The sequence below is a fragment of the Orcinus orca genome, chromosome 20, assembly GCF_937001465.1.
Source record: "Orcinus orca chromosome 20, mOrcOrc1.1, whole genome shotgun sequence".
Classification (NCBI taxonomy): domain Eukaryota; kingdom Metazoa; phylum Chordata; class Mammalia; order Artiodactyla; family Delphinidae; genus Orcinus; species Orcinus orca.
In genome coordinates, this window is record NC_064578.1 from 44,949,545 (window position 1) to 44,964,141 (window position 14,597).

A 14,597-nucleotide genomic window follows, 5' to 3' on the forward strand; every position below is an offset into this window, starting at 1 on the left:
CTAGGTGGATTAAAACAACAGAAATTTATTGGAATGGAATCTATGAGATCATCAGATAAGGACCCAGGTAAGGGCCATGGCCACCTGGATTCACAATCACACGTGTATAGATAATCCATCTATAATTCAGGACTGAGCCCCAAAATGAGATATAGCGATTCCAACATAAGAGGTCAGGAAAGCCCAGCAAACATGCCTAGACTGTCAGCTATGCAGTTGAGTAGCAAAGAGAACTCTTGGACACACAGCTAGGGGTAACAGACCTGGCCAGTCCTGGAAAATAGACCATATAGGCTCTCTCTGTTCCACCCAAAGGTACTGGTGGGAATTGACTGCAATAGACACCCTTTCAGTGTATAGCACTGCCAACCTGTCCACACAGCAGATGGGGGCCATACTTTGCAAGGACTCTTAGATGGAATAGTATGGTCATCTAAGCCATAGATGTGTTACATTGTTATCTACTTGGATTCCCTGAACATATCCAATCAGACAATAGTGCCACCTTATAACCAAAACATATGCTGCAACAGGCAGCTACGTGGGATGTTCACTGGACCTTTCATGCCCTGTATCATATGCAGGCAGCAGGTGCCATTGAAAGATGGAAAATGGAAAGATGGAGAAACTGAAAAGATAATTGGACAACTGAGACAGCTCCCAGTGGAGCACATAATTAAGACAGGCAGTTTGGGCACTAAATGTGGCAATTCTCCCAAAATGTTACCTTCCATGTAAATAGAATGTTTAATTATGAGGTTGGAGAGGATGGAAGAGGCCCAGACTGCTGTCAGAAACCCAATCCACATAATTAACTTCTCACTCTACCTTTTTGCCTTCCACACATACCCCTGGAGAAAAGGGGGCTGGGAAACTCTAACCTAGTACTTCTTTTGTCTCCTGGCTGTACTTGCTGAATTTAGCAATTATGGATATTGATGATAATGATCATGAATATGAGGTGATGTTTTAAATTTTTGTTTTATTTTTGAGGGGAAAAATAATGTTTATCACCTTTTATCACCTATATGCTTGCCCAAATTCTATGTTTTGTAACCCCCCAAAATCCTCAAAGTGGAGGAATTTTAAATTTTATTCATGTTAGCTAAGGCAAGGACTGAGATTCAAAACCAGTTCTCTCTTGAGTTCAGAGCCTGTGCTCTGCCTACATTAATATCTTTAAAAAACAAAAAAACCCACTTTATTGGGACTTCCCTGGTGGTCCAGTGGTTAAGACTCCACACTCCCAATGCAGGGGACCCAGGTGCAATCCCTGGTCAGGGAACTAGATCCTGCACACCGCAACTAAGAGCCTGCATGCTACAACTAAAAGAGCCCGCATGCCGCAATGAAGTTCCTGTGTGCCACAACGAAGATCCTGCATGCCGCAACTAAGACCCAGTGCAGCCAAATAAATATTTAACCCCCCCAAAAAAATCCACTTTATTAAGTACGATTGATATAATACAAAAAAACTGATAATGCATTAATTTGATGAGTTTGGAGATAAGTACATATCATGATCATGATCACCAGAATCAATGCCATAAACATATCCATCACCTCCAAAAGTCTCCTCCCACCCTCTTTATTTATTATTATTTTTTGTGTGATAAGAACACAGACTGTCAGATCTTCCCTCCTGGCAAATGCTCAAGTATACAATACAATATTATTAACTATAGGCCCTAGGCTGTACAGTAAACTCTAGGACTTACTCATCTTGTATATCTGAAACTTGAACCATTTTACTATTACCTCCCCATTTCTCCCTCCCTAGGTTTTTATTTTTAAATAGACTAATAGCACCTTTCTCCAAGACTGCTCGTGAGGATAACGTGAAATCTGACATGAAGTAAATGTCCAGCAGTCAGTACTAACTGTCTCCCACAGCTTCTCAGCCCTTCCTGTTTTTTGGACTTGGGCCCTTGGCTGGGGCAAAATTGTGTGCTGAGACCAGTTGTAACTCTGCTCCTCACATCGGGGCAGGGGCAAGCTAGACTCCTTCAGGGTTCCCCTTGTCCCATCCCTTCCCTCATCTAACTTTTCTTTCTTTCAGTTTCATTGAGCTATAATTGACATACAGTACTGTATAAGTTTAAGGTATACAGCATAATATTTGACTTACATACATCATGAAATGATTACCACAATAAGTTCAGTGAATATCCATCATCTCATACAGATACAAAAGAAAAACAAAAAATTAATTTTTCCTTGTGATGAAAACTTAGTATTTATTCCCTTAACAACTTTTGTATGTAACATACAGCAGTATTAATTATATTAATCATGTTGTATATTACATCTCTAGTCCTTATTTATCTTATAACTGGAAGATTGTACCTCTTGACGACCTTCATCCAATTCCCCCTCCTCCTACCCACTGCCTGGGGTGACCACAAATCTGATCTCTTTTTCTATGAGTTTGTTTGTTTGTTTTTTGTTGTCATTGAAGTATAATAGACGTACAACACTATGTTAGTTACTGGTGCACAACATAGTGATTCAATATACTATACATTACAAAATGATCACCACGAGCTGATGACTCTTAAGGTGGTGCTGGCATGGTCCACACAACAGGAGTGGAGGAGGTTCTAGGATAGCACAGGTATAGTAAGAAACTGCTGAGGCATCTAGGGATGAGTTATGCCATATGGTATGAATAAGACATGGGGGATATTGGAAAAAGAATGAAGTGATTGCTGCAGGGACTGGTTGGAGACTGATCATATGCCTGTAGAAGAGGAACAACCCTGATCATTGGGTATAGAACACTTAGACCTTTTGAGGTGAGGGTAGAGGGAGGGACCATTAATCTCTCTCAACTCTTATCCCTGTCCAACACCTGGCCAGTTTAGCCCAAACTGTCACCATCACGTCAACATAACTGTTGACCAACAAATAGTCCTAATCAGAAACCTTCCAAGAGCTGCTGACTTCAGAAAGGAACAGCCTCCACTTAAAATATTCTATTTATGTCCCATTTTACTCAGAAAAAGTTCAACCACAATTTACAAGGTCACCATAAACTGACTCTTTCCAACATACACCTCTCTGATCACATCTTATACTCCTTTCCTTGTTTACTCTGTTTTAGACAGATTAGCCCTTGGTGCTTCTCATACACAATGAGCCTGCCTGCCTCAGGACTTTTGTAGTTACTGTGCCCTCTGCCTTAAGTCATCCTTCACTCCCACCCTATTATGTTGATTGCATGCATTAATGCGATTGCTTGATCATCGACCTTTACCTCAGTCTTTTCTCGTCTGCAGTCTTTGCCTTCCCATTACAAGCACATAACCTTTACACCCAAAACTCTCTACCAAGGTGACTGCAATCACTCCCAAGTCTCCAACTATTATAGCTCTGTGAGGCTTTTCCACATTTCAATCTTAGCCATTTCTTCTGGTTGCAATACGTGAACTCCTCTTACAATTAATTGTACTTTTTGAATGATTTGAAAAGATACTTTCCCAATCCTCAGGCTATACATTTCTTAATAGTTCATATTATTTTATAACCTCTATGTCTCCTAGAAAAATATCCTCCACACATAGAATATAAGGGAGTGTTGGCTGAAAGAATGAATACATAAATAATTAATCCAAAAACTAAATATACTAAATACCAAAACGTTCCAAGGGAGTGACACATATATAACCCAAAAGATAAAAGAGAGTGAACCAATAAGAAGGAATAAGATCCCAAATAAAGGTAGAAGCTTGTCATCAGAATCACCTGTATGAATAGGAGGGAAAAATGAGAGAAAAGAAGCAGAGATAGGGTTATCTTGGAGGTGGAGGTGTGGGCATACGGAAGCTCATAGTGAGGTTTACTTTTCTATATAGTTGTGGACCTCTGAGGGGATATTTCCCAAAATATCTCAAAGACATGGTCTCCTCATTGAACAACTAAGTTACATCCTGCACTCCTCTCCTCTTGCATGACCATCAGTCGCTCACCTAGATACAGGCCCCTTGTCAGCTCACTGTCAAAAACACCCCAAGGCTCCTTCCCTTGCTCCAATAAAGAGATCACTTCTGGCTTGGGAATGGAAAGTCCTACTCATGAGAGAAGAAAGATTTTTATGTTGTAGCTGTTCCAGCACTCAAATCCTGTCCTGTGATCAGCAAATAAAGGAGGATGTCACTATTGCAAGAGCCACAAAAAGCACAGAAGATGGAACTTTGGCCTTAGGCCCAACGATGCTTCCCAGACTCTGCAAAGCTCAAGCCATTTCTTTAGGAATAGGGAGAAGAAATGCATAGGATATATGAAAAGCATTGAAAAATTCTTCTTGGGGGAAGCACATAATCCAGAGGGCAAACTAAGACTTTTTGGAGATAGTTGTGCTTACCGACTGAGACCAGGTTGCTTTAATTCTCCAACATTACATATCTGTACAAATTCCTTTGAGTTGAGTCCAGGCATTCTCACTCCTCCTGAGAGAAGTCTATGGACACATCCTTGAATATCACAAATTCCTGAAATGAAAACTTGTGTAATGAAAATAAATGATTTCAAGATGGAAGGAAAGACAAAAAAAAGATAAAAGTAGAGGAAGTACAGGAGAATTTTACAGGAAAGAAGAGAAATGGAGAGCAAACAGGTTGGGGTCAATGCCTGTGATGTGAGTGAAGAATAGAGAGTTAGTGTTAATCAGTGAGCAGGTCTCACACAACCCAGTTCTTTCAGACAAAAGCTCCTGTGCACAGTGAGGATTCCGAGATCCTTTCTAATTTAAAAGTATACTAAATTCATTTAAGACAAATATCGCAATTAAAAAGCCAACAGGCATATAGTATATTCTCAATAAAGAGGAGTACCCTCCTGCTTCCTCCTCTCCCCTGAAAACTCAAGTTATAAATAACTGGTAGCCCCTTGGCAGGGTATCAAAGGATAAAATTTTACAATAATAGGAATATAAAGAAGACCCAAACATTTTCAACAATCAGAAAACAGGTCACATGAAGGCACCAGGAAACAGAAACACAATGGCCTGCTCAATAGTACCCTGAAATGAAAAAACAAGTGAACAAAAGAAAATAAACCAAAAAAATGTGATGAATTTTTCAATAATAAGAGAGAAATGAGTTCTTGACTAGAGTTATTTATCCAGCCAAAATTCACACTAATGCGAGGGTTGTATAGGACATTTCTAGATAAGCAATGGCTCAAATATGTATCTCCTATGAACCCTTTTTCTTTCTTTTTCCTCTTTTATTGTTTTTCCTTTTATTTAAAACAGATTTTTCAGCTTTAATGAGATATAATTGACAAATAAATTGTACATATTTAAAATATACAAAGTGATGATTTGACATACGTATACTTTGTGAAATGATTACCACAACAAGGTTATTTAACATATCCATTGCCTCAAATACTTACCTCTCTTTTTTTGGGGGTGGGGGGTTGAGAATACTTAAGGTCTACTCTCTTAGAAAATTTCAAGTACAGTATAGTCACCACAATGTACATTAGATTCCCAGAGCATCTTATAAATGAAGGCTTTTACCCTTTGACCAGCATATCCCTATCTCCTCCACCCTCCAGCCCCTAATAACCACACCATTCTATTCGGCTTCTATGAGTTGGACCTTTTCTTTTTTTTTAGATATACACATAAATTAAACCATATAGTATTTGTCTTTGGCCAATTTCACTTGGCATAATGTACTCTAGATACATCCATGTTGTTGCAAATGGCAGAATTTCCTTCCTTCTCATAGCTGAATAATATTCCATTATATGTATGTATATCTAACTATCTATCAATAGAAAAAGAAAAAGAAAAAAAATCAACACAGCAGAGTGGCAAGAGAAGGTCCCAGTGAGTGACGAATATCTCATATCCATTTTATCTGTTCATCAATGTACACTTAGGTTCCATATCTTACTGTGAATAATGCTGCAATAAAAATGAACATGGGAGTGCAGATAACTTTTCAAGATACTGATTTTGTTTCCTTTGTATATATACCCAGAAATGGGACTGTTGGATTATATAATAGTTCTATTTTTAATTTTTTGAGGAATCTCCATACTGTATTCCATAAAGGCTTTACCAATTTTCATTCCAAATAACAGTGTACAAAGATTTCCTTTTCTCCACATTCTCACCAACACTTAACTTTTGTCTTTTTAAAAAATATTTATTTATTATTTTTTTTAGGCTGCCCTAGGTCTTAGTTGTGGCACATGGGCTTCTTAATTTGCGGCATGTGGACTCTTAGTTGTGATACACATGCGGGATCTAGCTCCCCAACCAAGGATCAAACCCTGGCCCTCTGCATTGGGAGTGCAGCGTCTTACCCACTGGACCACAAGGTAAGTCCCTGTTGCATTTTTTTAAACTTACTTTTATTGGAGTAGAGTTGATTTACAATGTTGTGTTAGTTCTTGCTGTACAGCTACGTGAATCAGTTATACATATATCCACATTTTTTTAGATTCTTTTCCCATATAGGTCATTACAGAGTATTGAGTAGAGTTCCCTGTGCTATGTTGTCTTTTTGATAGAAGCCATCCTAACAGGTATGAGGCGATATCTCAATGTGGTTTTGATTTGCTTTTCCCTAATGATTGGTGATGTTGAGCCCTTTTATGTACCAGATGGCCATTAATATATCTTCTTTGGAAAAACATCTAATCAGGTCCTTTCCCCATTTTTTAATGAGGTTATTCACTTTTTGTTTGTTTTTGCTGTTGAGTTGTATAAATCTTTATATATCATGGATATTAATAGCTTTATCAGACATGTGGTTTGCAAATATCTGCTCTCATTCTGTATGTTGCCTTTTCATTTTGATGACTGTTTCCATTGCTGTGCAAAAGCTTTTTAGTTAAATGTAGTCCCACTTGTTTATTTTTGTTTTTGTTGTCTGTGCTTTTGGTGTCATATCCAAAAAATCATTGCCCAGACCCGTGTCAAGAAGCTATTCCCTATGATTTTTTCTAATAGTTTCTTCTAATAGTTTTATGGTTTCAGACCTTATATTTTCTTCACTTTTTTTCATTCTTTTTTCTTTGTTCCCCTCTGAGTTATTTCAAATGACCTATCTATGACCTCACAGATTCATTCTTCTGCTGGATTAAGTCTGCTGTTGATGCTCCCTATTGCATTTTTCATTTCATTCATTGCTTGCTTCAGCTCGAAAATTTGTTTGGTTCTTTTTTATGATTTCTATCTCTTTGTTAAACTTTTTGTACATTGTTTTTTTATTTCATTGAATTGTGTTTCTGTGTTTTCTTTTTTCTCACCAAACTTCCTAAATATTTTGAATTCTTTATCAGGCAAATTGCAGATCTCCATTTCTTTGGGGATGGTTACTGGAAGATTATTGTATTCCTTTGGTGGTATCATGTTTCCTTGATTTTTTTGTGTGTGTTCCTTGAAGTCTTACATCATGTTCACATCTGAAGGAGTCTCTTCCTCCAGTCTTTACTGAATGGCTTTGGGAGGGAAATACTTTCTTTCAGCCTTTTCTGTGGACTTCTTTTTTCTAAGAGAGTAGTAGAGGTTGTGTTATATTAAGATCAAGTACTAAAAGAGCAAAGAGTTACACAAGGAATCAGGGGGAAAAAAGCAACATGGCAGAGGGGCAAGAGAAGGTCTCAGTGTAAATATAAACCAGGAAAACTAGGACAACAGCTAGGAAACAGAGGTAAAGAAAAATCTGTCCAGATGGAAGCAGTGGGCACATGGAAGACCATGAGAGACTCTCCAGGAAATAATGTTTGACTATGTGAAAATTGCTATTTATATATATTACATATTAATAATATATAACGTAGGGACTTCCCTAGTGGTGCAATGGTTAAGAATCTGCCTGCCAATGCAGGGGACACGGGTTCAAGCCCTGGTCCAGGAAGATCTCACATGCTGTGGAGCAACTAAGCCTGGGCGCCACAACTACTGAGCCTGCACTCTAGAGCCTGCAAGCCACAACTACTGACCCGCGTGCCATAACTACTGAAGCCCATGTGCCTAGAGCCCATGCTCTGCGACAAGAGAAGCCACCGCAATGAGAAGCCCACACACTGCAACAAAGAGTAGCCCCTGCTCACCGCAACTAGAGAAAGCCCGCGCGCAGCAACAAAGACCCAGTGCAACCAAAAAAAAAAAAAGAAAAAGAAACTAATACAACATTGTAAATCAACTATGCTTCAATTAAAAATTTTAAAAAAATAATTATAACACATAATATATATTAACATAAATATAAAATGCTATTAATATATTATATATAAATATTAATAATATATTATATTAGGAACATTGTTACATTTTGAACAATACTTACTAGAAAGCTAGGCAAAAAATAAAAATTAAAAAATACACCCAGAAAATTAACTTCAGAAAAAAATGAAAATTTATACAAACATCTCACAAGATGACTATTTAGTAATGACTTTTTGCTTCAAAAGCTTCCAAAAGTTAAAGCACTTTTTCTACAATGATGCTTTTCTTCTTTCAAAATAGTGACTTTTACTCCAAAATATACTAAATAAATACATTATAAGAACTGATATGAGAACATTGTATGGTTTTAGACAAAGTCAAACATCAATTTATTCTATACAACCATTTTCAGTTAGAGAACATCATATGGAACACATTTACAATGTTGTGACATTTGGATGAACTTCAACTATTGTTGCATACTTTGGCAGGTGAGAAGAGTGAAGAGAGAGTGTTGTCCAGCACTCTTTGGAATGTTATGCATATGTACTGTTTCAACACACTGTCATGCTTACCCTGTATTTTGCCTTAAGGCAGTTTGTATGTGTGCTATTTATTTTAAAGCTTATAAGATAACAAGGAGCCCCAATAAGGTTGAAAAATTGGTGATGAAAATGGTGCAGAAAGAAAAATATATATTCAAATATATATTCAATTGCTTCATAAGTTACAATGTGAAAATAATTGGAAATATGGGAGCAAATGCTATTAGTTGAGGGTAAGTGCCTTTTGGGAATAGGGCTGAAACTACATGACAATACTTGAAGTTTAAAGTTTGGTGGAGACTTTAGAGTTTTCTACATACCCAAAGTATGTCATCTGCAAATAGTGACAGTTTTACCTCTTCCCTTCCAATGTGAATGCTTTTTATTTCTTTTCCTTGTCTGACTGCTATGACTAGGACATCCAATACTATGTTAAATAGAAGTGATGAGAATATGCATCCTTGTCTTGTTCCTGAATTTAGAGGGAAATCTTCCAGCTTTTCACTGTTGAGTATGATGTTAGCTGTGGGCTTGCGCTAAATGGCCTTTATTGAGATAGGTTCCCTCTATACCAACTTTGATGAGTGTTTTTATCATGAGTGAATGTGAATTTTGTCTAACAGTTTCTCTGCATCTACTGACACAATCCTTTTGTTAATGTGGTGTATCATATTGATTGATTTGTGAATACTGAACCAGCCTTGCATTTCTGGAATAAATCCCACTTGATCATGGTGTTATGATCCTTTTTATATACTGTTGGATTCAGTTTGCTAATATTTTATTGAGGAATTTTGCATCTATATTCATCAAAGATATTGGCCTGTAATTTTCTTTTTCTGTAGTGTCTTTGTTTGATTTCAGTGTCAGGGTAATAATGGCCTCATAGAATGAATTTGAGAGTGTTCCATCCTCTTCAATTTTTTTGAATAGTTTGAGGAGGATAGGTATATTAGCTCTTCTTTACATGTTTTGTAGAATTCCCCTGTGAAATTGTCTGGTCCTAGACTTCTGTTTATTGGGAGTTTTATTATTACAAATTCAATTTCACTACAAGTGATCAATTTGATCAAATTGTCTGTTTCTTCTTGATTCAGCCTTGGCAGGTTTGTGTTTTTAGAAGTTTGTTTCTTCTATGTTGTCCAATTTGTTGGCATATAATTCTTTGTAGTATTCTCTTATGATTTTTCTTTGTGAGGTATCAGTTGCTATTTTTCCTCTTTCATGTCTTATTTATTTAGGCCCTCTCTCTTCTTGGTGAGCCTTGCTAAAGGTTTATCAATTTTGTTTAACTTTTTAAAAAGCCACCTCTTGGTTTCATTGATCTTTTCTATTATTTTGTTGTTATTGTGTTGTTTCTATTTTATCTATTTCCCCTCTGGTCTTTATTATTTCCTTCTTTCTGCTCACTTTGGGGTTTGTTTTTTCCTTTTCTAATTCCTTTAGATAGTTGGTTAGGTTGATTATTTGAGATTTTTCTTGTTTCTTGAGGAAGACCTGTATCACTATAAACATCCCTCTTAGAACTGCTTTTTCTGCATCCCATAGATTTTGGAGACTTGTGTTTCCATTTTCATTTGTCTTGAGGTATTATCTGATTTCCTCTTCGATTTCTTCATTGATCCATTGGTTTTATGGTAGCATGTTGTTTAGTCTCTACATATTTGTTCTTTTCCCATTTTTCTGTTGATTTCTAGTTTTATACTGTTGTGGTCAAAGAAAATGCTTGATATAATTTCTATCCTCTTAAATTTATTGAGACTTGTTTTGTGGCTCATCATGAGATCTATCTTGGAGAATGTTACATGTGCACTTGAAAAGAATGTGTATTCTGCGGATTTTGGATGTAATGTCCTGTAGATATCTATTAAGTCCAACTGGTCTATTGCGTCATTTAAGACGACTGCTTCCCTATTGATTTTCTGTCTGGATGATCTGCCCATTGATGTAAGTGGGGTGTTAAAGTCCGCTACTATTATTATATTATTACCAGTTTCTCGCTTTCTGTCTGTTAGTGTTCGCTTTATATATTTAGGTGCTCCTGTATTGGGGACATATATGTTAACGAGTGTAATATCCTCTTCTGATTGATCCCTTTATCATTATATAATGCCCTTATTTGTCTTTTGGTATAGAATTTGTTTTAAAGTGTTTTTTGTGATATGAGAATTGCTGCTCCCACTTTCTTGTCATTTCCGTTTGCATGAAATATCTTTTCCCAACCCCTCACTTTCAGTCTGTGTGTGCGTGTTTAGCTCTGAAATGAGTCTCTTGTAGGCAGCATATAGATGGGTCTTGTTTTTTATCCAATCAGCCACCCTGTCTTTTGATTGGAACACTTAGTTCATTGACATTTAAGGTAATTATTGATAGGTATGTACTTATTGCCATTTTATTACTTGTTTTCTGGTTGTTTATGTAGTTCTCTGTTCATTTCTTCATTTTGTTTATTGTGATTTGATGATTTTATTTAGTAGTATGCTTGTGTTTCTTTCTTTTTAGTTTTTGTGTATCTGTTGTAGGTTTTTGATTTGTGCTTACCATGGGGTTCATATATATTGACCTATATCTATTTGTTTTAAACGGATTCATTTAAATTTAAACACATTCTAAAAGATCTACACTTTTTACTCCCCTACCCACATTTTGTATTTTTAAAAATATATTTATTTATTTATTTGGTTGCATTGGGTCTTAGTTGTGGCTTGCAGGTTCCTTAGTTGTGGCTCACCAGCTCCTCAGTTGCAGCAGGTGGGCTCCTTAGTTGTGGCAGGTGGGGGTCCTTACTGGCGGCTTGCCAGCTCCTTAGTTGTGGCACATGAGTTCCTTAGTTGTGGCATGTGAGCTCTTAGTTGCAGCATGCATGTGGGACCTTGTTCCCTGACCAGGGATCGAACCCGGGCCCCCTGCATTGGGAGTGCAGAGCCTTATCCACTGAGCCACCAGAGAAGTCCCCATTTTGTATTCTTTTTTTTTTTTTTTGCTATACGTGGGCCTCTCACTGCTGTGGCCTCTCGCGTTGCGGAGCATAGGCTCCGGACGCACAGGCTCAGCGGCCATGGCTCGTGGGCCCAGCCGCTCCGCAGCATGTGGGATCCTCCCAGACTGGGGCACGAACCCGTGTCCCCTGCATCAGCAGGTGGACTCTCAACCACTGCGCCACCAGGGAAGCCCCCGATTTTGTATTTTTAATGACATATTTAACATCTCCAGGTTTATCTCTTAACTGTTTATTGTAGTTATATTTGCTTTAACAATTTTTTCTTTTAATCTTCATTTTGGCTTAGTTAAGTAGTTAACCCTCAGTCCTTACTATATATTTGTTTTTCCTAGTGGGATTTCCCCTTTCCTATAGATTCTTACTTCTTTTCCACTTAGAGAAGTCCTTCTAACATTTCTCTTATGGTAGATTTAGTATTGATGAACTCTTACTTTTTGCTTTTCTGAGAAGTTCTTTATCTCTCCTTCGATTCTAAATGATAATCTTGCTGGGTAGAGTATACTAGGTTCCATGTTTTTCCCTTTCAGCACTTTGAATATGTTATGCCACTCTCTTTAGATCTGCAAAGTTTCTGCAGAAAAATTGGCTGCTAGCCTTATGTGGATTCCCTTATACATGACCCTTGTTTTTCTCTTGCTCCCTTCAGAATCCTGTCTTTATCCTTTTTTTGTCTGTTTGTTTGTTTGTGGCCATGACCCAAGGCATGTGGGATCTTAGTTCCCTGATCAGTGATGGAACCCATGTCCCCTGCAGTGGAAGCACAGGGTCTTAACAACTGTATTGCCAGGGAAGTCACTCTGTCTTTAACTTTTATCATTTTAATTTTATGCCTTTATGTGGGCCTGTTTGGGTTCATCTTGAGACCCTCTGTGTTTCCTTTACTTGGATATGTTTCTTCAAGTTTGGGAAATTTTCAGCCATAATTTCCTCAAATATATTTTCTTTCTTTTTTTAAAATTTTTATTTATTTTTTTAAAAAGTTTATTTTATTTATTTATTTTCGGCTGTGTTGGGTCTTTGTTGCCACATGTGGGCTTTCTCTAGTTGCGGCGAGCAGGGGCTACTCTTCATTGTGGTGCACGGGCTTCTCATTGCGGTGGCTTCTCTTGCTGCAGAGCACAGGCTTTAGACATGCGGGCTTCAGTACTTGTGGCACGTGGGCTCAGTAGTTGTGGCTCGCGGGCTCTAGAGTGCAGGCTCAGTAGTTGTGGCACATGGGCCTAGCTGCTCCGTGGCATGTGGCATCTTCCTGGACAAGGGTTCAAACCCATGTCCCCTGCATTGGCAGGCGGATTCTTAACAACTGCGCCACCAGGGAAGCCCCCCAAATACATATTCAATCCCCATCTCTCTCCCTTCTTCTGGGACCTGTATAATTCAAATGTTGGTATGCTTAATGTTATCCCAAAAATCACATAAATGGGGACTTCCCTGCAACTAGAGAAGGCCTGTGCACAGTAACGAAGACACAACGCAGCCTTAAATAAATAAATAAATAAATAAATATTTTTTTAAAAAGATCACATAAAGGTTATCATTTTTAAATTTTTCTTTTGCTGTGTGTGTTTTTTTTTAAGCCTATGGCACCCAGTATTTCCAGGCAGTCTCTCATTCAAGTACTAACCAGGCCTGACCCTGCTTAGCTTCTGAAATCAGGCACATTCAGGGTGGTATGGCTGTAGACACTTTTGCTGTTCTGATTGGGTGATTTTCATTAGTCTATCTTCCAGATCCCTTATGCATTCTTCTTTGTCATTTAGTCGCTATTTCTTCCTTCTAGTGTGTTTATTTCAGCTACTTAATTCTTCAATTCTGTTTTTTTTTTTAATATTTTCAGTTCCTTGTTAAAATTCTCACTGTGTTCATCTATTCTTTTCCCTAATTCAGTTAACATTCTTATTTCCAGTGCTTTGAATTCTTTATCTGGTTAATTATTTCTGTTTCATTATTTTTTCAGGAGCTTTCTTTTGCTCTTTCAGTTGAGACCAATCCCTCTGACTTTTTCTTTCTTTCATTTTTTTTTTTTGGCTGCGCCACATGGCATGTGGGATCTTAGTTCCCTGACCAGGGATCTAACCCATGACCCCTGCAGTGGAAGCATGGAGTCTTAACCACTGGACTGCCAGGAAAGTCCCTCTGACTTTTCATTTTGCTTAACTTTCTCTGCCTCTGTAAACTGAGATGAAAGTTACCTATTGCAGTCCTAAAGGGATGTTCTTATGTGGGAGTGTCCCTATACAGACTGCAGGTGCCCAGTGCCTTTGGTGGGAGAGCTGGATTTGTTGTGGACACAATCACATCTTTCCTCAGTGTGCGCTGGCAGCTATCACTTTGGTGGGAGGTGGGGCTGGAGATGGAGGGGCTAGAGCTGGAGCTAGGAGTGAGGTGGGACTTCTCTGCTCAGTAGCTGTCACTGCCCTATTGGGGGCAGGGTCTGATTCCAAGTTGTTGGAGCAGAAGTCCTGAGGGTCAGACCCAAGCTGGCTCTGTTTTCTTTAGGTGTGTGCTTTCCCCTCTCCCAGCACCAGGCCCCTTGCCCCAGGTCGGGGGCGCTGAAGCAAGAGGAGGGGACCTGCATGGGCGCTCAGCCCATGTCAGCTATAGACAGAGGTCTGAGCTGTCTCCAATGTGCTGCCCAGGCAGACACCAGCAGTTGCTTCCCTTGCTCTGTTCAGATGCAGCCCTGAGTGCTGGCAAAGTTCATCTTACTCTTTCCAATGCATTCAAACTTTCTTTTTACTGCTTCAACAGAGTGCTGGAATCTCTCCTCAGGAAACCTGGACTTCTAAAAGGCTCTCTCATCTGTGGGTGTCTGCTCAAATCAGCAGTCTCCAGGTTTACCTTAATTGCAGCCAAGAGG